The sequence below is a fragment of the Mandrillus leucophaeus genome, unplaced genomic scaffold (genome assembly GCF_000951045.1).
Source record: "Mandrillus leucophaeus isolate KB7577 unplaced genomic scaffold, Mleu.le_1.0 Scaffold211, whole genome shotgun sequence".
NCBI lineage: Eukaryota > Metazoa > Chordata > Mammalia > Primates > Cercopithecidae > Mandrillus > Mandrillus leucophaeus.
The window spans coordinates 1544909-1569343 of NW_012102155.1; the positions used below are offsets into that span (position 1 = coordinate 1544909).

Below are 24435 nucleotides of genomic sequence, written 5' to 3' on the forward strand. Positions count from 1 at the left end.
AGGGAAGGGAAGGGGGAAGGGAAGGGAAGGGGGAAGGAAAGAGAAGGGGGAAGGGAAGGGAACGGAAGGGGGAAGGGAAGGGAAAAGAAGAAAAGACTTACACAAAATACAATGGACGTATACTGGCTATACCATTCAGTAAGTTTTGACAAATGTTATGTACCTGAGTAACGTAAATCCCTAACGGAACACAGAACATTGCCAACACCTTAGAAAGCTGCCACATGCACTTCTCCACTTAATCCCCTTCCTCACCACTCATTCCTACCACCTGCCAACCTCTTCATCTTTCCCCTTCATAACTTCGTTTTGCCTGCCCTACCCCACATGCACAATAGATGAGTTCTGTATGGTTTTAGGACATCATATATACAGAATCACATATGATGGCTTGTTTTGTGTAAGACTACATTCAGTCAGCATAATGTTTTAGAGATTAATCCAAGTTGCTGCAGACATCAACGCCTTGGTTCCTTCCTATTGCTTAGTAGTATTCCATTGTACACATACAGCAACTTGATAATCCATTTTCTTGGTTTATAGACACCTGAATGGTTTCCAGTTTAGGGGTCAACCCCATATTTTAGCAGAGTTTATAAACCAAATTTGGTACTCCACCTCTATGGGTATTTTCTTCCTGGATTTCCTCCTTCCCCGTGCTGGACTCCATTACTCTGCAGTGCAGCGTTAGTTCTGAACAATTCTCTAGTTCCTCTGCCAAAGGGAACTTGTCCCCAGGCAAAGATCTGTCAATAACAGGAAACTCCAACGCCATTCTCATGAGACTCCAATCCAGTCTGGCTTCTACTTGTTTCAGGTTTGTTCTAGGGTGTCCTCATAATGTTTGTTTTTCATATGTTGTCCAGAGATTGTAGTTACTATTTGTGGGAGGATTTGTTCCATAGGAGCCCCTACTCCATTTGTGGAATTATATAACTCTCTACTATTCTTCTGAGCACACTTGTTCAACACTATAATTGGCCTACTTTTTTGGTGTTCCCCGCAACGCTTACCAGCTAGATTGAGCCAGTTTCTTTCAATCAAAAAAGCCAAACTAAACCAGAAATGAGGCCTCCAGGAACTGAAGAGCATAAGAAAAAATCCCTAAGAGAGAACTGGAGAAGTGGATCCTGTAATTCTTCCTATGAACCAACACAAGTTCCAAATTCATCCCAAGATGTGCATGTGGAACATACCTAAAGAAGCACTACAAAGGTCTTGAGAACTGAAGGCACAAATCACCTTCAGGTTCCATACTAACTCCTCAGAGGCTCATTCAGGAAGCAGACTCAAAGTAGCTTAGCAAAGACTTTGAAAACTGAACCGATGTTGGAACCACTGCCCACGGGTGCCACAGAATTTGGGAGTCTGAGCCTATGGATGTTAATTGCCTGCTTTCATTTAAAAACAACAACATTCTCTAGGAATGGTACAGATGAAGAAAATCTGATCATTCTCAAAGGAAAAGAAAATAACAGATACTAATCCTAAGATGATCCAGGTGTCAGAATTCTCAAAGATGTCCGTGAAGGGACACGAAAGACAAGTTCTCAGAAGTAGACACTATAAAAAAAGAACCAAATGGAAACTTTATGATTGAAAAAATATGGGAAAAAATTCTAAGACAATAGGAAGTATAGAAAAATGATAGCAAAAATTTGATCTTCCTGAATAAGAGATTACAACATAGATGATAATAAAATTCTAAGTTTTAATAAAAGAAAATTTTTCCAAAATAACAAATGCCTTTAGCTCTCAAAAGTAATGAAAAAAATCTAGAGACCTGTCATTATCAAGATGCCTTCAACCTTATTATTCTATGGGTGCCTGAGGTCCACTGAAAACTCTCATGATTCACCTCTATACAATCTGTGTTACACAAAATTTAAAAGAATCCTGGAGTGCAAATGAGGAGATACAGTTCAAGTCTTGGTTCTGTAATGGAATCAATTCTCTAAACATTAGTTCTTCATTTGTAAAATGAGGATTAAACTCAATAGAACTTACTTAGCTTTGTAACATAGTCCCAATATCTAATTTTAGGAACCCTCAAAAGTCATTCCAGTCTCCCCAGATATTAGCACTGGCCAAGTCCACACACGTAAGCTTTAAATTATCTAGTAGCCACATGAAAAAGTTAAGAAACAGGCAGAATTTATTCTAATATTTTATGTAACCAAATATATCTGGAATATTATAATTTCTTATAATCAATATTTTAAAATTGAGATATTTTACTTAAAAAACAAAAAAATTAAGTCTTCAAAATCCAGCATGCATTTTACATTTACAGCACATCTCAATTCTGACTAGTCATATTTCCAAGTGTTCAACAGCTACGTATTTCCAGTGGTTACCATATTGGATAAGTCTAAGTATAGAAGTGAAATGGTTGGGGAGGGGAGCCAATAGCAAACAAGGGCCAAGGTGTCTCAATATGGGTAGCCTGTCTTACATACATACATACATACACAAGCTGTATGTTCAGGTGGTAATGAAAGCGTCTGCCCTGTTACATGGCATAGGGTTGGAGCAATGGAAGTCTGTTTTCTGAAATAAATTTTCATCTCTCTACTATAATTAGAACACACAATTGTTTTTAAGAAAAAAAATGGATTTCTCACCAATAAAACAGATACTAACAACTTTACATGGTTACAGCAATATTTAAGTAAGATAACTACCTCTCTATGACAGAACATATACAGTTGACCCTTGTCCAAAGCAGGAGTTAAGGGTGTCAACCCAGCCAATCAAAAATCCACATATAACTTCTGACCTCCCAAAAACCTAACTACTAACAACCTAGTTATGACCAGAAGCCTTACTAATAACGAAAACACACACATCTTACATGTTGTAGGTATTAGATATTGTATTCTTACAATAAAAGAAGTTAGAGAAAAGGTTATTTAAAAAATCGTAAGGAAAATATATTTACCATTCATTAAATGGAAGTGAATCATTCTGAAGGTCCTCATCCTCTTCACAAGGCTGAGGAGAAGTTGGTTTTGCTGTCTGAGGGATGGGAGAGGTAGAAGAGGTGGAAGGACAGGCAGGAAAGGCAGGCATACTAGATCTAATTTTTATTTTTAAAAAACCAAGTAAAAGTGAACCCACATAGTCCACACCTGTGTTGTTCAAGGGTCAACTATACTAACCCTTCCATTTTGGGGTTGATTTTCACTCATTCATTTACTTAAAAAAAAAAAATTAAACTAATCAAAACGGTTTTGGGCATTTTTCCCTTACACGTTTAAAGTACCTCTATGTAATCTGTTCTATAATCACAAGCCCTTAGGCTCTAAGTCACTTTTTTAAAAATATCAGGTTGCAATAAAAAATGATCCAAATAAACACCTGACAGGAAATGAATGCCTAATATATAGAGGATTGTGAAGGAAGAACTTTAGCATTCCAACCTTTTTGTTTTAAAGACCCTCCTTACGGGTGCTAGTAAATCACAGGAAAAGAGAGAAAACAGGCATGGGGAAGGATATCTGTTCCTATGAACCAGGATTAAAATGAAAAGATATAACTAAAATTAAGTGGCTTAAGAAACAGGACAGAAGTTGAAGAAGCAAACCAATAGAACCTGTATAAAACTAGAAGTTCCTGTCCTTTACAAACTAACTTTATAATGTTAATTTGTCTCTCAAGCAAAAATTTTTGTTTAAATCATGCAATATTATCCACTGGATGGATGGATGAATGAAAAGAAAAAAGAACGGGAAGGGGGGAAGTCTTCAAATGGCTTCAATATACCACTGAAATAAGAAATGGCCTTCGGTTTCCAATTTTATGGTTATATTGGACCATGCTGTCCAACCACGAATAGTCAAAATCTAGTCAGACCAAATTTAATATAGTACACCCGAAGAAAATTAGGAAACTTAAAAGTCAGCCAGATAATATTCAGTGATAGGACACCTTTTGTTTTAACATTACCGTGTTAAACATCTATCCCTCTATTGTGGGTGTATGCCGTTGCTCTCATACTACTCTGTGTTTCTCGAGATAAGAGAGCTAGTATTTTATTCCTGGTTGAATAGTGCCTACACTGAGAATTTATAGAAAGGACAGCAAAATTATTTGAAACATGAACAATGTTGTAAAATAAAAATACTAATTCACCATTAATAGTGAACTAACTCCCTATATTACAGTTAATATAAATTGAGCACCCCAATCCAAAAATCCAAAATCCAGAATGTTCCAATATCTGCAATTTTTGGAGCAGTGATATAACGCCACAAGCAGAAGATTCCACACTTGATCTCATACGACAAGTCACAGTCAAAATTCTGGTTCATGCACAAAATTATTTAAAATACTGTATAAAATTGCCCTCAGGCTATATATATAAGGAGTACATAAAACATAAATGAACTTTGTGTTTAGACTTGGATCCTATCCCCAAGATATCTCATTACAGATATGCAAATATTCCGAAATCTAACTAAATATGAAATCTGAAATACTATGGTCCCAAGTGTTTAGGATAACCAATGCTCAACCTGTATAAAGATTAAATCCATGTAAAAATCCAAGCTTTCTCTGCCTTTCACGTGATACCACAGTCTTTCCCGGCTTCCATTTTAGGGTCAGTTATTTCAGCCTCTAATGACAGGCATACATTCTCAACGAAATGAAAATGGTTCACACGATATCATGTGACAATGTCATTCTTTCTTCACATTTAATAATGCCACTTCCGAATCATGATGGTAAAAGATTAAAAATGAAAATAGTAACAATAAACTTTCCTACAGTAAATAGAACCAATTAATTTACTGATGCTACATTTATAAGTAGGTAATAATCACTGACTCCTCGCTATGCACCACACTCTTTCCTGGCAGCAACCTGTTGGCAGGGTCACAACTCCTTGAGGTCTTGTCTTCAGTCTGGCAAGTCATAACTTCTTTCGGTTAAGAATAATCAAGTTATGAGATAAGAGATGTTAACAAAATACAGCAGGGCGGTTTATGAGTGAAAGAGGTGATTTACTAATTACACTGAGAAATGTAACTCCCAGTAGACTAGAATATTCATTGATGCAGAAGAGGCCGGCAAGGCCCAGCCCACATTCCCTCATCACTCAACTTTCCTGAGCAGCTGGGTAGTTTTTTACTGCAAAGCACCCTGAGGCCAAACAGCAGGTCAGGAGCTGCTGCCTTGCCCTCTGCAAAGCCTAACTCGCTGACTAAGGAATGGGGGTTAGGTGACAAAGTAACCCAGGTTCCTTGCCCCTTGGGTGGAAAAACAGACATGTTCTACACTGTCCCCCGAGGCTGCCACATGATTTGAGTCCAATTGCACAAAAATATTAGTCTTTCAGGCACTCGGTATCAGCCTCCTTTTCCCTTTCTGGCTTCCCCACAGGAACTTTCTAGATCCACCTTTCCAACAAAGGGTTATAATCAAGGGTCTGGTTCCTCAGGAATCAAACCTATGAGAACTGCTCAGCATCATTCCATTCTTTGTGGAAGAGTCCTGTTGTTAAACCAAATTAATTTTTAGAAGTTGTGGGATGACTATACAATCAGAACAAGAGGAAATAGAAGGGCTCAAGGGATTGATCAATATAGTTGGTAGACTTTTCTGCAAAGTAAGAATCTATCTTTGGAACAGTTCAAAGAAAAAGATATGCAAACAGTTCCAAAATAAACTAGCAAACAACTATAAAATAAATGAAAATATGCAAATTAGAACCATAGTGAAATACTATTTCTAACCTATCAGATTAAAAGACAAATACGTATCAAAGGGAAAAAGGGAACCTCATATATTGCTGGAAGGAACATAAGATGGCATAATGCTTTACAGAAGGGAATTTGGCAAATTGACACCCACATTTCATGCTATCTAAAAACTTCCACTCTTGAAATAGCTATCTGTGTAACAGAGTAGAATGCAGCTGTAAAACAATGAATAAAGACTATATCCCATCCTGGCTAACAGGGTGAAACCCCATCTCTACTAAAAAATACAAAAAGCTAGCCGGGCGAGGTGGCGGGCGCCTGTAGTCTCAGCTACTCGGGAGGCTGAGGCAGGAGAATGGCGTGAACCCGGGAGGCGGAGCTTGCAGTGAGCCGAGATCCGGCCACTGCACTCCAGCCTGGGCGACAGAGCAAGACTCTGTCTCAAAAAAAAAAAAAAAGACTATATCTACGTCCTGCTATGAAGTGATCTCCAGAATATTTAAGAATACGTATGTATTTGTTTACATTTGAGCAAGATAAAAAATAGTTTGATTTTTGTAAGTAACTTGGTTACTTACAAAAGGAGGAAGAATGTATCTCACTTTGAAGTGGTATGTTTCCTAGGATTATAAAACAAAATTAAAACAAATATTTTAAATTCTAAATACTAAAAATAAAATGAAACAAATTGGCCTGGCTTCGGCACAGTGGCTCAGGCCTGTAATCCCAGCACTTTAGCAGATTGAGGCCAGGAGGATTGCTTGAGCCCAGGAGTTCAAGACCAGCCTGGGCAACACAGGGAGACACTGTTTCTACTTTAAAAAAAAAAAAAAAAAAGTTGGCCAGGTGCGGTAGCTCATGCCTGTAATCCAAACACTTTGGGAGACTGAGGCGGGTAGATCACGAGGTCAGGAAAGAGACCATCCTGAACAACATGGTGAAACCCCATCTCTATTAAAAATGCAAAAATTAGCTGGGCATGGCAGCATGCACCTGTAGTCCCAGTTACTCAGGAGGCTGAGGCAGCAGAATTGCTTGAACGATTGAGGCGGAGGTTGCAGTGAGCCAAAATGGCACCACTGCACTCCAGCCGGGCGACAGAGCGAGACTCCGTCTCAAAATAACATAACGTAACATAACAGAACAGAACAGAACAGAACAGAACAGTAAAAAAAATTAGCCAGGCATGGTGGCACGCACTTGTGGTCCCAGCTACTTTGGGAGGTGGAGGTGGGAGAATCAATTGAGCCCAGAAGGGCAGGGCTGCAGTGAACCACAATCACGCCACTGCACTCCTACCTGGGTGACTGAATGACACAGTGTTGAAAAGAAAAGGAGAAAAGAGAGAAAAAGAAAAGAGGGAGAGGGGAAGAGAAGAAGAAAAGGGGAAGGGGAGCAGGAATTGGGGAGATAGGGGAGAGAAAGGACAAGTTGACCCAACTATGTATCAAACTGGTGGTAGGCAGGGGGCGGATTACACATGAGGACTTACTTTAAAACGTAATACTTAGCTGTAATCCCACTGAGACGTGGACAAAAAAAGAAAAATGAAAACGATAGTCACTACTCATACTGGTTAAATATACATTTATAAATGTAAAAATATGTATAATTTTATATTATGTTTATTTTTATATTTACATGTACTTAAAGTACTTATAAAGTACATGTACTCTATTTTTTATACTCTTTGTTTAATGTATTACTTTCTATTATGTTTACATATTAAGTATTGCATATTATATAACATAAATATATAAATATTCTTTTTCACTAAAAGGAATCAGGACTTCTTAGAGACATAGCTGATCTGAGGACCAACAAAGGACACGTACAAGATGAGCTTTGGCCAACATCTTGTTTTGTCAGAAAGCAAGGAAGTTACCAGAGAGAGAATACTAGAGTCACATCAAAAAAGACTCAGAAGTAAACTTGAAAAGGCTCTTTTGGCCAAGGGAATGACATCAGTAAGAATACAAACTACAGTGCAATAAAACATATCAAATGCTTAAATCCACAAGCTCACAATAACTCAAAAAAATCCTCACTTGTTACTTAGAAAGGTATTCAAGAACCCTAGAAAGGCTTCCAGGAAACAACTCAGTACTTTGAAAACTGGTAAATAAAGGAAAGAATCATGCATTTCATATGCCTTTGTGCAATCTGTGCCACAGAGTAATGAAATATCTGTTAGGGAAAGTTTCTCTTTATAGAAATGTTACATATAATAAAAGCTTGATATAACTGGAATATCAACATTTTCTTTGCCCTCATGAAAATAATGGTTCTAGGAATGATCATTAATGTCGCCTACTGTCAGGAATAAAAAACAAACATTAGGTGCTTCTTTATGCAAGCATACAGTGAGTGTCCTTTATCTAAAATGATTGGGACCACAAGTTTTTCAGATTTTGAAATATCTGCAGTGTAACAGTTTAGTACTCCCAATCTGAAAATGTGAAATCCAAAATGCTCCAATGAGCATTTCCTTTGAGTGCTGTGTTAGTGCTCAAAAGATTTCAGATGTTGGAGCATTTCAGATTAGAGGTATTCCATCTATATTTAGCACCACCTGTGAAATATTCTGCCACCCCAACCTCTCAAAATAATAAAGGAAAAAAACCTAAATTAAGATTAGATTAATCTTAATTAATTAGATGAAGCCGTTAGCTACAACCACCAATATAAGGAAAAGATTAACCTTATACTATAGAAATCCAATAAATAAAATACAGAATGTAGAAAACTTCACAGGACAAATAAAAGGGAAAAAATAGGTAGAAGCATAAGCTATACCCAGTAACCAAACGTAATGTGTAAGTTTTGTTGATTCTGTAAAAACATATTAGGAGTAGTTCAGAAAAATCAAAGCTAAGTAGACAGTTGGTAGTGTTAAATTATTGTCAACACCTCACATCCATTAGGATAGGCACTAGCAAACAAACAGTAAATGTCCAGTGTGTAGAACCCTGTTGTACTGTTGGTAGGGATGTAAAATGGTGCTGCTGCTCTGGAAGGAGTACAGAACTTTTTCAAGGGGGCGGGGGGGAACCCTAGAATTACCATATGATCCAGCAATCCCTGTTCTGAGATCCCAAAAAGAATTCCAGTTCTAAAAAGAGTTGAAATCAACATGTCAAAGAGATTTGCACATCCATGTTCAAAGCAAGACTATTCATAATAGCCAAAAGGTAGAAGCAACCCAAATGTCTACCAACAAATGAATGGATAAAGAAAATGTGGTATGACTTCCATTGAACACAGTACTTACTGGAAGTCCTAGCCAGAGCAATCAGACAAGAAAAGACATCAAGGGCATCCAAATCGGTAAAGAGGAAGGCAAACTGTTGCTGTCTGCTGATAATATGATTGTATACCTAGAAAACCCTAAAGACTCCTCCAAAAAGCTCCTAGAAGTGATAAAATGAATTCAGCAAAGTTTCAAGATACAAAATTAATATACACATCAACAGTGACCAAGTGGAGAATCAAATCAAGAACTCCCTTTTACAGCTATTGTAGTAGCTGCAAAAATAAAATAAAATACTTAGGAATATAGCTAACCAAGGAGATGAAAGACCTCTACAAGGAAAACTAAAAAACACTGCTGAAAGGAATCACAGATGACACAAATAGAAACACATCCCAAGTTCATGGGTGGGTAGAATCAGTATTTTGAAAATGACCATACTGCCAAAAGCAATCTACAAATTCAATGCAATTCCCATCAAAATACTGCCAACATTCTTCACAGAAATACAAAAAACAGTCCTAAAATCCTATGGAATCAGAGAAGAGCCCACATAGCCAAAGCAAGACTAAGCCAAAATAACCAATTTGGAGTCATAAACATTACCTGACCTCGAACTATACTATAAGGCCATAGTCACCAAAGCAGCATGGTACTGGTATAAAAATGGGCATATAGGCCAATGGAACAGAACAGGGAACCCAAAAATAAAGCCAAATACTTACAGTCAACTGATCTTCGACCAAGCAAACAAAAACACAAAGTGGGGATAGGACACCCTATTCAATGAATGGTGCTGGGAGAACTGGCAAGCCACACATAGAAGAAGGAAACTGTATCCTCATTTCTCACCTTACACAAAAATGAACTCAAGATGGATCCAAGAGTTAAATCTAACACCTGAACCCATAAAAATTCTAGAAGATAACATTGAAAAAACCCTTCTAGACACTAGCTTGGGCAACAACTTCATGACCAAGAACCCCAAAGCAAATGCAACAAAAACAAAGATAAATTAAGATGGGACTTAATTATTAACTAAAAAGCTTCTGCACGGCAAAAGAAACAATCAGCAGAGAAAACAGACAACTCACAGAGTGAGAGAAAATCTCCACAATCCATGCATCCAACAAAGATTCTGTAGATCCAGAATCTACAAGGAACTCAAAGCAGCAAGAAAAAAACAAATAATCCCATAAAAAAAAAGTGGGCTAAGGACATGAATAGACAATTTTCAAAAGAAGAAATACAAATGACCAACAAACGCATGAAAAAATACTCAGTATCACTAAAAATAAGAGAAATGCAAATCAAAACCACAATGTGATGCCACCTTACTCCTGCAAGAACGGCTGTAATCAAAAAATGAAAAAATAATAGACGTTGGCATGGATGTGGTGAAAAGGGAACACTTACACTGCTGGTGGGAATGTAAACTAGTACAACCACTAAGGACACCAGCGTGGAGATTCCTTAAAGAACTAAAAGTAGAACTACCATTTGATCAAGTAATCCCACTACTGGCTGTCTACCCAGAGAAAAAGAAGTCATTATACGAAACAGATACTTGCACACGCATGTTTATAGCAGCACAATTTGCAACTACAAAACTATGGAAACAGCCCATCAATCAACAAGTGGATAAAGAAATTGTGGTATGTGTATATACACCATGGAATACTATTCAGTCATAAGAAGGAATGGAATAATGGCATTCGTAGCAACCTGGATGGAATGAGAGACCATTATTCTAAGTGAAGTAACTCAGGAATGAAAACCATAACATTGCATGTTCTCACTCATAAGTGGGAGCTAAGCAATGAGGAGGACGCAACGGCATAAGAATATACAATGGACTTTGTGGACTGGGGGAAAGGGTGGGGGATGGAGAGGGATGAAAGACTATACTTTGGGCACAGTATACACTGCTCCAGTGATGAGTGCACCAAAATCTCAGAAATCACCACTAAAGAACTTATCCATGTAACCAACCACCACCTATTCCCCAAAAACCGATTGAAATAAAAAAAATACAAAAAAAAAAGAAAATGTGGTATGTACATACAATGGAATTTCATTTTGCCTTAAAAAAGTCAAGGAAAAAATGTCACAGGTTACAATACAGATCATTATGTTAAACAAAAGCAGCCAATCTCAAAAAGACAAATACTATATGGTGCTACCTGTATGACGTATCTAGCAAACTCAGAAACAAATAAAAGGGTTGTTGCCAGAGGACGGGCTTGGAGGAGAGTGGGGTGTTGGGAACTTGCAGGGGGGTGGGAGAGGGTGGGTGCTGTTTAATGGGTATACAGTTTTGGTTTTGCAGTGAGCACAGATCACGCCACTGCACTTCAGCCTGGGCAACAGGGTGAGACTGTCTCAAAAAATAATAAATAAAAAGTCAAAATAATAATATACACCTGCTGGCCAATGGGTCCTACTAATGCAATATGAGATAATTACAAAAAAGTAGTTACAAAACATTTGATACAGGAAAGCAGCTATAAATCATGATTTAAGGTGCAAAAAAAAAATTTTTTTTTGAGATGGTGTCTCAGTCAGCCAGACTGGAGTGCAGTGGCTTACTGCAACCTATGCCTCCCACGTTCAAAGGATTCTCTTGCCTCAGCCTCCCAAGCAGCTGAGATTAAAGGTGTGCGCCACCACGCCTGGCTAATTTTTGTATTTTTAGTAGAGATGGGGTTTCACCACGTTGGCCAGGCTGGTCTCGAACTTCTGATCTCTCAAGTGATCCACCTGCCTCGGCCTCCCCAAAGTGCTGGTATTACAGGCATGAGCCACTGCACCTGGCCATAAGGTGCGATTAGATTTAAAATTACTTGTGTCTAGGTAAAAGAAGGGTGAAGGCAAAAAAGGATGTTATGAATCCCTCATATTATTTTAACAAGAACAATGATCAACAAGGGAAATAAAAATGTTTGAGGAGATGGATATCCCATTTATCCTAACTTGATCATTTTATATCTATACAAGTATCAAAGCATGCACCGTAAAATAAGTACAACTACTATATATCAACTTTTTTAAATTTTAAAAGAAAAAAAACATCCCAGCACTTTGGGAGGCCGAGACGGGCGGATCACGAGGTCAGGAGATCGAGACCATCCTGGCTGACACGGTGAAACCCCGTCTCTACTAAAAAATACAAAAACTTAGCCGGGCGAGGTGGCGGGCGCCTGTAGTCCCAGCTACTCGGGAGGCTGAGGCAGGAGAATGGCGTAAACCCAGGAGGTGGAGCTTGCAGTGAGCTGAGATCCGGCCACTGCACTCCAGCCTGGGCGACAGAGCGAGACTCCGTCTCAAAAAAGAAAAAAAAAGAAAAAAGAAAAAAAACACTGTTGAGGGTAGGTAGGGAGGTGGTAGAGGTAACTGTATATAATCCCACTAAGCATTCTGGCATTTTCAGAGAAAATAAATATGACATACTACACAGCACAGGTTCAACCCAGAACGTTATCGCATTTCTGAGGGTCATGGGAAAACCACACCATTTTTGAACCAATACCTATAAATTTACTAGCACATCTGGCCAAATATATAGAAATGGCTTCATTGTCCTTAGCTAGACTGTCAGCAAGTTTGCTGTAATCTTGGTCTACTTCATCTCTCACACACACTAACATACATACATATATACATACACACACATGCATACACACTTAAACTTCTGTGATGATATTAAAATGATTTCAGAGATTTTCAACAAAACTGACAAACATGTTTGGGATGATCTAATTTACAATGCAGTCTATGAGCAGTTATAAAACCAGTCTGTGAATAGCACATAAAAACTTTCACTTAAGGATAGGCACCTGTATCTCAGATACCCAACTGGTCTGATTGCCAAGGGAGACGTGCCACAAATACCAAGGATCCGACAACAAAGAAGAGTAACAGGTTTCAAATGTGAACTTCATTTGAACAAAAACTTCATGTGAACAAAAAGTCAAGAGCAGACACTCCAAATACCAAAGTTGATTTACCATGGATGTATTTCTTTCATGAGAAACTCTAGCGCTCCCTGGGAAACAGCAGATTTAGTGGTTAATGAGTCACCAGAGCAACCCAAAGACCCCAGCAAGTGCTTTATAAATTAACAAAAAAACATGTCATCCTTTGTGCTAGGTAAAGCTTGGCTTAGGGGGTTGCGGAATATGTTATTTTCTTCAACATTTCCTATCAACCCCTGAGAGAGAAAAGAAAAAGGAGAGAGAAGGAGAGGAAAGGGAGGAGGGTGAGGAGGATGCAGAGAGAGGAAAAGAACAGGGAAAGGAAGAGGTCAACCTTTTTTTCCCAACAGTAATTCAGAAGAGTTTAGACAGAGAAAATCCTCCTCCTATCAACATACTGAAAACAATCCATCTCCGATAGGAATTATTTCTGGGAATATTTTCACAAATATCTTACCCACTTATTCTGGTTCTCAACTTTTAATAGTTTTTCTTTCAGAATGATACATCATTTCCCACCAAATTCTATAAACCTCAATCAGTTTCTCTGCCTCCCTAATTTAGTAAAAATAAAATTGTTGGTACTGAACTACAGAAAATATTTATAAATGTAAGATGTTATTATTTAATTCTTTAAAAAAGTAAAAATTCATTTCTCTTCTATTTATTGATCCCCAAAATAAACAACAATATTATTTTGGTAAGAAATTATTTTTTAAGAGAGAATCACTCTGACTTCTAGTTAACAATGATAAGCACTTGACATACAGCTAGAATAAACCTTAGAAATTAAGTCCAATTCCATCATCTAAGATTTACAAGAGTACCTGCCAAAAGTCAAAGATTCATAATATATTCAGGAAATAAAGCAAATGCCAGCTCTCACAGAGTCCAGTAGTCTTTCTGCTATATCAAATGATTGCCATTTATATTCTACAGTGAAAGACTTCTTAAAAATCCTCTCAAATAGATAAGAATGACTCTCCTTAAAATGATTAATTACAATAGTAGAATCCTAGCCATTTAAATGCACATAACTAAAAAATATTAAGATAAATGCAATATACAAAAACAATCTATTTTAGTGAAATGATGGACAAAAATAGAAGAGCAAAATGCCACTGTTGCATTTCTAACAAGAAAGTACTATTCACAAAATATAGTTCATTTGACAAAACACAAGACCATCACAATATAACAATATTTTTCATCCTGATGACTGTAGCTAAGATGTTTTTAAAACTACAGAACACAGAAATCTTCAGCTGGACACGGTGGCTTGCACCTGTAATCCCAGCACTTTGGGAAGCTCAGGCGGGCGGATCACCTGAGGTCAGGGGTTTGAGACCAGTCTGGCCAACATGGTGAAACCCTGTCTCCTACTAAAACTACAAAAAATTAGCTGGGCGTGGTGGTGCATGTCTGTAATCCCAGCTACTTGGGAGGCTGAGGCAGGATAATCTCTTTAACCCGGGAGGCGGAGGTTACAGTGAGCCGAGATCACGCCATTGCACTCCAGTCTGGGTGACAAGAGTGAAACTCCATCTCAAAACAGGAAGAAAAAGAAAGAAAAGAAAAGAAAAGAGAAATTTTCAAAAGTAGCAATTTTTCCTTTACCAAATATTCAAAAGTTACTTTTAAGTAACTTAAATTACATATATTTAAAAAGAATAAAAATTAAAAACAAAAAAAACAAAAAAACACTTACTTAGCTTGGGAACACATGTATTTTGTCAAATTGTGAGAAACTTTCAAAATTCGCAAAAGATTCTAAAAACAAGAGAATAATAAACACTCTGACATTGGGAGTTGGAGAGTCTTACCATTGGCAGTGCATTGATGTGGGGATGTGCAACTGAATATCCGGTCACCGCCAATCACAAGTTGCTGTTGTTGATGCTGAGGAAAAGGAAAGTAAAGTATTCAATGTGCCCTAAAACAAATTCAGTTTAAAAGATTTTCCATACCAAATGTTACATGTTTGAAATATTCTTTAAAGTCCCCACCAGTGAATTTCTTTCTCCCTCAAGTAATTGTTATCATAAACAACAGCAGCAACTTTTGAGTGCTTAATACTTGGCAAGTCTTTAGAATGTTCATAAGAGGTTGGCATAGTGAATAAAATGAGACTCAAAGAGATTAACCTGCACACAAGTGGTCTCACCACAATTCAACTCAACTCGCGTAAATATTACTGTATTAAGGTCCAATTAGTATGTTCATAATCTAAAACCATGGGCCACCAAGAATGACATAAACTTGCATTCTATATTCTGTTTAATAATAAAGAAAAATATGTCATTGGTTTAGAAACAATTTCAATCAAAACTTACTAACTTTGATCTCTTTAGACTTTACGTATTTTATAGGGCTTATCCAGTTTTCTCAATTGCTAAGTCAGGGCATATTATATTCCATAAACCCTCTGTATAAATAAAAAAGTTATACTTCATGGCCGGGCGCGGTGGCTCACGCCTGTAATCCCAGCACTTTGGAAGGCTGAGGCAGGCGGATCACCTGAGGTCAGGAATTCGAGACCAGCCTGGCCAACATGGTGAAACCCTGTCTCTACTAAAAATACAAAAATCAGCCGTGCGTGGTGGCTGGCGCCTGTAATCCCAGCTACTCGGGAGGCTGAGGCAAGAGAATTGCTTGAACCCAGAAGGCGGAGGTTGCAGTGAGCCAAGACCACGCCATTGCACTCCAGCCTGGGGGACAATAGCAAGACTTCGTCTCAAAAAAAAAAAAAAGTTATACTTCACATACCATGTCAGAGCAGATGCTTAGTTGGAACACTGACCAGTACAGTTTCCGTCATGGAGTACAATTTCGTAAAGAGTAAAATCAAGCTGACACCACAGAAAGGAGTTTACTATAAAATATGGGAGGTTCAGCTCCTACACCAATTAGGTAAAGTTAAGACGATAACTAAGTAAATGATGATTATGCCACTTACACTATCCCACCAATCCCTGTGGCTTCAAAACAGGGCATAGGCGTGAGCCCCCAAGGTTTGTTGCCTAGAGGCACTTGTGAGCTACTTGATAGGTCTTTTCTAGCATGGACTGAGGAAATGTTCTTTAGACATCATGTCTAGATACCACTAGAATCTGTTTACCTCAAGGTCGTTTGTTATGAACATCGATTATTTCAAAATAAAGTTTTTGTCAATTTTTGAGCTAAAGTTACATAAGGCTGCTTGCTATCTAAAAATCAACAGGGCACTTTTGTCACAAAAATTTTTGGCATACATGCATTCAATTTATTTATAATTAACATGTACTACTTGTATTTTAAAACACATATAAGAGGTCAGGCACAGTGACTCATGCCTGTAATCCTAACACTTCAGGAGGCCGAGGCGGGCCGCTTGAACTCAGGAGTTCGAAACCAGCCTGGGCAGCATGGCAAAACCTCATCTCTACCAAATATACAAAAAATCAGGCATGGTGGCGCACAGGTCGTGGTCCCAGCTACTCGGGAGGCTGGGGCACGAGGGTTGCTTGAGCCTGGGAGGCGGAGGCTGCAGTGAGCCGAGATGGCCATGCCCCTGCATTTCAGTCTGTGTGATAGAGACTCTGTCTCAAACAAAAAAAACTCCCAATATAAGTAAAAGGCAGATAAACAATGTACTTACAGTGCTATATTTTTGTTCATAACATTCTACATCCTTAATGTCTTAATGACAGTTTTACATCATTAGCTAGTATCTTAAGGTAAAACTTAATCGTAGAGCAAAGCTCATCAATACCAATAGTGAATATTGCACTTTTTTTTTTTTTTTTTTTTTTTTGAGACAGAGTATCACTCTGTCACCCAGGCTGAAGTGCCGTGGCACAATATCAGCTCACTGCAAACTCCGCCTCCTGCGTTCAAGTGATTCTCCTGGTCTCAGCCACCCGAGTAGCTGGGACTACAGGTACAAGTCACCACACCTGGCTAATTTTGGTATTTTTAGTAGAGACGGGTTTTCACCATGTTGGCCAGACTGGTCTCGAACTCCTGACCTCAAGCGATTCACACGTCTCGGCCTCCCAAAGTGCTGGGATTACAGGGGTGAGCCACTGCGCCCCGTGGAATAATCTACATTTCAAATACCTTTCTTGATAATTGCTAATTTTTTCAGACATCTATAAAATGATTAGATAATAGCAAGTGAAGAGTTCATTCTCATAGTTTAAATATTGGCTCTGCCATTTTCTTTCTTTCTTTCTTTTTTTTTTTTGAAATGGAGTCTCGCTCTGTCCCCCAGGCTGGAGTGCAATGGCACAATTTCAGCTTACTGTAACCTTCGGCTCCCAGATTCAACCGATTCTCCTGCCTCAGCCTCCTGAGTAACTGGGACTACAGGCACGCACCACCATGGCCGGCTAATTCTGTATTTTTTAGTAGAGACAGGGTTTCTCCATGTTGGTCAGGCTGGTCTCGACCTTGGGTGATCCGCCCACCTCAGCCTCCCAAAGTGCTGGGATTACAGGCGTGAGCCACCATGCCCAGCCATGATAATGGCTAATTTTTTCATACATCTATTAAATGATTAGATCATAGTAAGTGAAGAGTTCATTCTTGTAGTTTAAGTATTGGCTCTGCCATGTTCTTGTTTCTTACAATTTTGGTTTTAGATGCAATTTTTTTCTCTACCTTTGTCTTCATTCATTCATTTAGCTTTTCCTATTAATATTACAAGTCTTTAAGAAGAAAGACCACAATAGTGATTTAATAGTTGATGACATGGTTAAAAAGTGATTCTAGGATTTGAAGGATGAATAAATACATGAAAAATGGTACACCAATTGCACATGCAATTTAATCTGGAAAATTTCTAGAAACATATGCAGGGCCATATTTTTTCTCTCTTAAGATGTTTTCCTAGTCAACTCATTGACCTATGTCCTAGTCATCATGCAATGCATTTATAAATCATGCATTTATAAAGCACATGTCGTAATTAAAATAAATATCTAAATTTTAAAAGATATAGTGATATACTTTACAAAGGAATTACAAAACTTAAGGTGCATTTAACATAATCTGACAATGTGTATTCAAACTATTTGTATTAAAGGAATTCAAGTCCAAAATAGGCGTATCCTGTCTTATCTACGTTTCTACTTTTACTCAACATTCTCAAATCTCATCACAGCAGATCACTGTGACTCTCTTATCTGCACTCTTTGGCTGCCATGACATTCCTCATTCCTCACCAGAAATGTCCTTCTGACTATGGTTCTGCTCACAATATCCCTCCTTCAAAGATCAGGCCAAATCAGCTTCCTCCATTAATTATCCACCCCACCATCCAGAGAGAGAAAAATGAGCCCCAGCCTAACATATCTCCCTTTCCACAACTGCATAGTGCCTTATTCTTTCATCATGCCTCTCTGATCAAATTTCTGGAGACCCAAGACTGATGTAATCATCTTGCTGTCTCCCAACAGAACTAAGAATAGTGCCTTGAACATACATGGTTCTTAAGATATACATGTTGATAAAATGTTAAAATATCTAGATATTGAGGAATGAATTTACACATATTTGAAAATAAAATGCAGTAGAGACTGAATTACTGCACAAATAAATCAATCACACTGGGAAGGAAAAACTCAGCAGTGGATTGTTATTTTGAAAACGCTTGAGAGAACCTGGTTATACCAATAATTTTAATACCACTTCCAGAAGGTGACCAATAAAGGTTGATCTTCTATCATTAACAAAAAACTCAAGTAGTACATGATCAATCACATTATTGGTGTAAAAACTATCACCTCCTTTGTGTACTACATAAACTGAATCTATTTACTCTACTTCTTGTAATAAAATAAATGGCTGCAGGGTTTGTGTTTGGTCTCCAAACAAAAAGCTTTGCTTCCAAAAATGTATTTCAAAGCATTTTATCTAAAGTAAATGATTAATTTTAAATAAGGCTTTTAGCATAGAAAGACACTGTTGACTTAGCAGACATCTTCTAAGATCTGCCACCTATGCATAATTAGGAAGATTTTTTTAAGATGCAAAAATTCTAGAACAGCAAATTATATATTTTGACTACTCTTCAAAAATACTACACTGCAGTGTCTAGAAGTAAATTTATTTAATTTATAGATAACTTTGAAAAGCTAATGGACATTACGGGCCCTTTTCCTAGACAAAGGTACAAACACAATAAATACTTAAGGTAGCAACATTCTAATCTAGAACCTAGTGGTCAGTAACAAGTTCAAGGAAGTATATCTGGTATCCTTTATAAAAAAAGTTTTAAAAAAATTTTTTAACGTACAGAATTTGGGAAAGTCATCCCATGAATTAAGAGAAAAATATAATCCCAGCACTTTGGAAGGCCAAGGCAGGGAAATCACTTGAGGTCAGAAGGTTTGGGTGGATCACTTGAGGTCAGAAGGTTAAGACCAGCCTGGTGAACATGGAGAAACCTCATCTTTAGGGAAAATACAAAAATTAGCCAAGTGTGGTGGCAGATGCCTGTAATTCCAGCTACTCAGGAGGCTGACGCAGGAGAATCACTTGAACCCAGAAGGCAGAGGTTGCAGTGAGCTGAGATCACACCACTGCATTCCAGCCTGGGTGATACAGCGAGACTCTGTCTCCCAAAAAAAACAAAACAAAACACACACACACACACACACACACAAAAAGGAGAAAGAAAGAAGAGAGAGAGAGAAATATATGAGAATCCTACCAGAACTGACTCTGCTTAGAAAGATTTTTATTAAATTAACTCCCAGGCAAAATCACAGAAAAAGTTCAAATTAAATTGCTTAGCACATGATTGAAGGCACAATTAAGAAAAAACAAAAACAGTACTACCTCCTAATGAAAAGATTAATACATATTTGTAAATCAGAGTTTCAACTGAATCTTCTTAATCCGTTTTACAAAAAGGAATGTTAGTATGTCATCTCCAACAACATACTATGCATACATCAAAGCCTTTAGGCATTATATCCCCTCCACTGTCCTCACCCCATCCTCATTTCCCATGGAATTTACACATACAGATAATATTCCAGACAGCCAGAAGGTAAGGCAGGTGAAAAGCAGAAGGAGCTATAACAGCAGGGATATCTTAAGTGACTCTGAGATCAGACTCACTGTCAGATCATGCACAGCTTTGCAATTACTGCCTATGTTTTCATTTCCAATTGTTACTTAAGCAATTTGGGGAAAACTGATTCAAAAGTTATCTGACTCCATTTTTAAAAATAAGCTATTCTCAAGATCACATACTCACATAAAGAGAAAACGATTTAAACATACACTGGTGTCTAATCACCTAATTGTTACCTTAGTTGAGTTAGTTTCACCGGTAACATCACGTGTAATTGAATTTTATGTTAAGATTATACAAAAATAAACTATTGTGCAAGAATAAAACAAAAAAACTATCAAGTATTTCTAAATTTGTCTATCACTGGGTAAGCAATGCAATTAAAAATAGCAAAAACTCTCTTACAATGACCCACAGAGTTCTTAAAATTAAAGGTTGTTTTGAACAGTTTCTAATGCTAATATAAGTCAAGTTTATTATTTTGGCACTAACACCTACACATCGAAAGCTTCCGGTTCACAAACCTTCAGTGATAGGGATGCTGAACATGAGAAAAGGCTTACACTCCAAATTTATGGATACTTGAAAACTAATATAAAAATGTATGGATCATTTTAAGTTACTTTTTTTTAAGTGAGTACAGCATTAATGTGTAAATATAACTGTTTTCTCCAAAATAAGTTATTAATGGTGTAATTTACAGTGCCTTTGAAATACCACAGATATGACACTGTTTTCTTGTTTACACGAAGTTTGACAGCTGCTAAACCCTTTGTTAAAAAAGTAGTTTGGAAGAAAGAAACAAGTGTGGGGGGCGGGGTGGGGGACCAGCAGAAATAGCAATGAGGATCTAAGAAATAATACATGGGGGTAAAATAAAAAAAAAAATGAAGCTTTGTTGCCTAAGACCACACAGGTGGGTACACTGGCACTTAAGTTAGAAGAGAAAAATGACATTCCTACATCTTACTAGATTTCTCACTCTTCCTAAGGTTTGAATATCTGATTCAAGGTATTACAAATTTGAATAGCTAATTAGGCTACAACACAAAAATCATTCAGTTGAACAACACATTTCCAGTAAAAATAACAGCAGCTCTGCCAAGAAGACTAAGTCTTTGATTAACTCTGTCCTACAGAAATGCCCCAGATTAGAACCTAACTATGACGTGGTGAGCCCCTCACTCAGATGTAATTGGTCTAGGGTAGGACCTACATCACTTGCATTTAAAATCCTCCCCACCAACCCTGGCGGGTTTCAATGGGGGTTGAGAACCACTGGGCGTATGGGTGTCAGTGTGTGGGTGTGTGTGCGCATGTGTACGATTCCAATGGGGACTGAGAACCACTGGGTGGGGGGGGGGGTGTGTGACAGGGGAGGGGACAGGATGGAAAATTTTACTAGTCAGGTTCTAATTATTAATCTAAGGCAGGAGAGTCACTTCTTTCAAATACTAGATTGCAAAGTGAGAAGTGTTCAGAACTAGAGGGAGAAATATGTTAATACTATGTGAGACTAAGTTCTTTATTAATCTAATTTTAAGATTAATGATGACAAACAAAAGATAAACTCAATCTGTCTCCCAAAAATGAACAGAAAAGTAAGGACAATGATAATGAAGACACCATAAACAGAAAGAGGGCTAAAGACTACAAAACATAATAACAAAAAAAAGAAGAAGAAAATGCATAAAAATACATAAAGCCCAAATGAGCCTCAGCTACATGTGACAAAATTTTAAGTAGTAGGCAGAAGTTATAGAAAGGTATTTTTTTCCTATTCAATATAAGAGAAAACAAAACCATCGCACAAATCAGTGACAATGTTCAAACAAAACCTGGATATGTGATTCATCAAGGAAGTTCTAGTGGGCACATAGGCAAATGAGCTGAAGTTTGTTCTATGTGCGCCTCATCCCTTTCTAACTTAGCACTCAAGTGTAATTATCAGCACCAGCACTAGCTTCTGCGGTACCTTTGTGCAAATTAGACTCTAGCAGAATAAATTACAAAAAGGAAGCCATATGGTATCGGAGGTTAAGAGCCTGGAATTGTGGAGCCACACAGGGGTTGGGACTCCCTTGCTCTGACTCTTAGTAACTAGATGACCTAAGTAACTAGATAACCTCTCTCAGTGCCTTGGCTTTTTCATCTGTAAAATAAGTGAGGAGACTGGAATAAAAAGTGCTAATCAGTGCCCAGCATAGGAAAAAGACGTAAAACATATTAAATCATATAAATAAATTGTTATGAAGGAAGCTCCTTCCTCTGTGAAGACAGCCTATTAACAGGGAAACAGCGTGGCCTGGACTGCAGTGCCCACTTCTCCCTTGGCTGTCTACCTCTGTGCAGGACACAAACTGCCCATTCAGATTCTGCTGTCCTGTAAGGCTACTGAGTCCAGTTACATTATGTCTTTTTGTAAGTTAACACAACAGCATTACTACTAAAAAAAAAAAAAAAAAAATTATCATTTATAAAACTTCTAAATTACAACAGATTTGGAGTATGCCCAAACATAGTAGTCATCCTGAGTAGCATAACCTCGCAGTGACAATGAACACCTTCTCAATGAAGCAGTTCTTCAAACACACTTCACAACTAAACATCTTCAATATTTACTTTGTAACAGAACGCAAAAGGCCTCTTTTAAAAAAAAAAAAAAGTCAGCAGATAATTACTAAACTGAAAAGGTCATTCTGAAGTACACTGGACACAAAGAAAAAACATATACTTACATTAAACTAGATGTTAGGTTCAGGATTCTGAAATGTTACATTTCTATTTATCCACTACTGATGAACTCAAAGAGTCTTATGTGTCCTCACTAAAAACATTTCCTTACAGATTCATGTGAAAAAAGGCTTTAAACTTAGTTTCTCTGATTTCGTATTTTGAAAGTTGGCATAATCTAGACAATATCAGCAAATGCTTTTCCTTCGGTAAATTAAAACGAATTGTTCATTTAACTACCACATTCCAATCAAAACAGCTGCTAAAAATACATTCCTTTATGAAATCAAGGTTGTATGGGCTTTTTTTTTTAGTGGAATATTCTTAATTCTGGAGAATGCCAAGTTCTCATCCGGTGTTGGTTTGCCAAAATGCTTTCAATTCAACTTGCTCACCAAGCTTAAAATGATACATTTGAACTAGCAAACACAAGCTGTGTTATCTTCGTGACCCATTCAGGAGCCACTTCTGGTTCACACACACACAGATACACCACCACCTGGGGATCATGAAAGAAAGGAAACTACCTTTCTTAACATTATATATATATATACACACAATATATTTATTTCAATACAGAAAACTGCTCCCCTCTCTGCCCACCACCCAAGTTATGATAATAAAACACCAACTGAGATTATCTGATTACAACTACTCCATCTTCTCAGCCATTAGCACGCAACGGTCTAAGGCAAACTATGGCCAGTAAGTAGATATTTTTTTATTTTGCAGGCCATTTGGTCTCTGTCACTAGTACTCAACTCTGCTATAACGGAGCAAAGTAGCCATAGACAATACATTAAAAAATGAATGGGCATTACCCTTTCTAATAAAAATTTATTCAAAAAAAAAAAAAAGATAACACACCAGATATGGTTCACAGGTCATAGTTTGTTGACTCTAAAGCAATACCCAGAACCATTCAAATTTCTACAGATTCAGGATAAAGCAAAGAAGCTTTTAGGTTAAATGAGGTAAACACTTTTTTTTTAAATCAAATAAGTCAACAGACCAAGCAAAAACACTATTTAAACACTGCCCACTAAAAATATATAACCATTCTATGAAAAGGAAATTTTCTAGGGAATTCAAACATAATATCTTATGTGGCACTATATACAATAATGAAGTTCAACAAGAAAATATTAAGCATTAAACTTCAACATTCCTCTGCCACCTTCAGAAACTTAAAAGACAGTGGGGTAAGAATGGAAAGAATAAGGCTTTCTGTTCTGTTTAAAAACTCTGCTCTTTCACATCATACCCATACAACCGTAAGCAAGCAGTGTCTTCATCTATATAGTGTATTAGACAGCTTGATAACAAGTATGAACATAGTGTTTGGCTTATTGTAAAGAAAATAAACTAGGATTTATAATCCTATTGAATGCCTAAAGGCATTTTTGCATAGAAATAATACTAATAAATATCAGTTAATTATAACTGCATGTACAGTTTAAAAGGGGGCAAAAAGGTTAAAAATAGTATAGTATTAAAAGACAACAAAAAGAATCAACTCCCTAAGCAAACAAATTGTTTGAATTATGGATTTCCATGAGTTTAAAGAATACCAACAGTAACTATTTTTTTTTTTAATGCAAACAACAAAGAAACAGACAATAAAGACACTGGGATAGCAGACAGCGGTCCTGGCAATGCATCCTCTTTGCCAGAGCAAATGGAAGGAAGGAAGAAAGAGAAAACACTGGC

At 37.5% G+C, this 24435-nt stretch overlaps 1 protein-coding gene across 2 annotated transcripts in view; it reads right to left on the reverse strand.

The window, feature by feature from the left end:
- TBL1XR1 (transducin (beta)-like 1 X-linked receptor 1) overlaps positions 1-24435 on the reverse strand; it is a 180992-nt gene that overhangs the window by 64692 nt on the left and 91865 nt on the right. Inside the window, exon 2 of one of the 2 annotated variants that reach the window (XM_011980364.1) lies at positions 14753-14828. The gene's annotated coding sequence lies outside the window, so the exon portion shown is untranslated. Of the gene's footprint in view, positions 1-14752; positions 14842-24435 lie in introns of those variants that run through there. The other variant, XM_011980363.1, reaches the window with a different exon arrangement.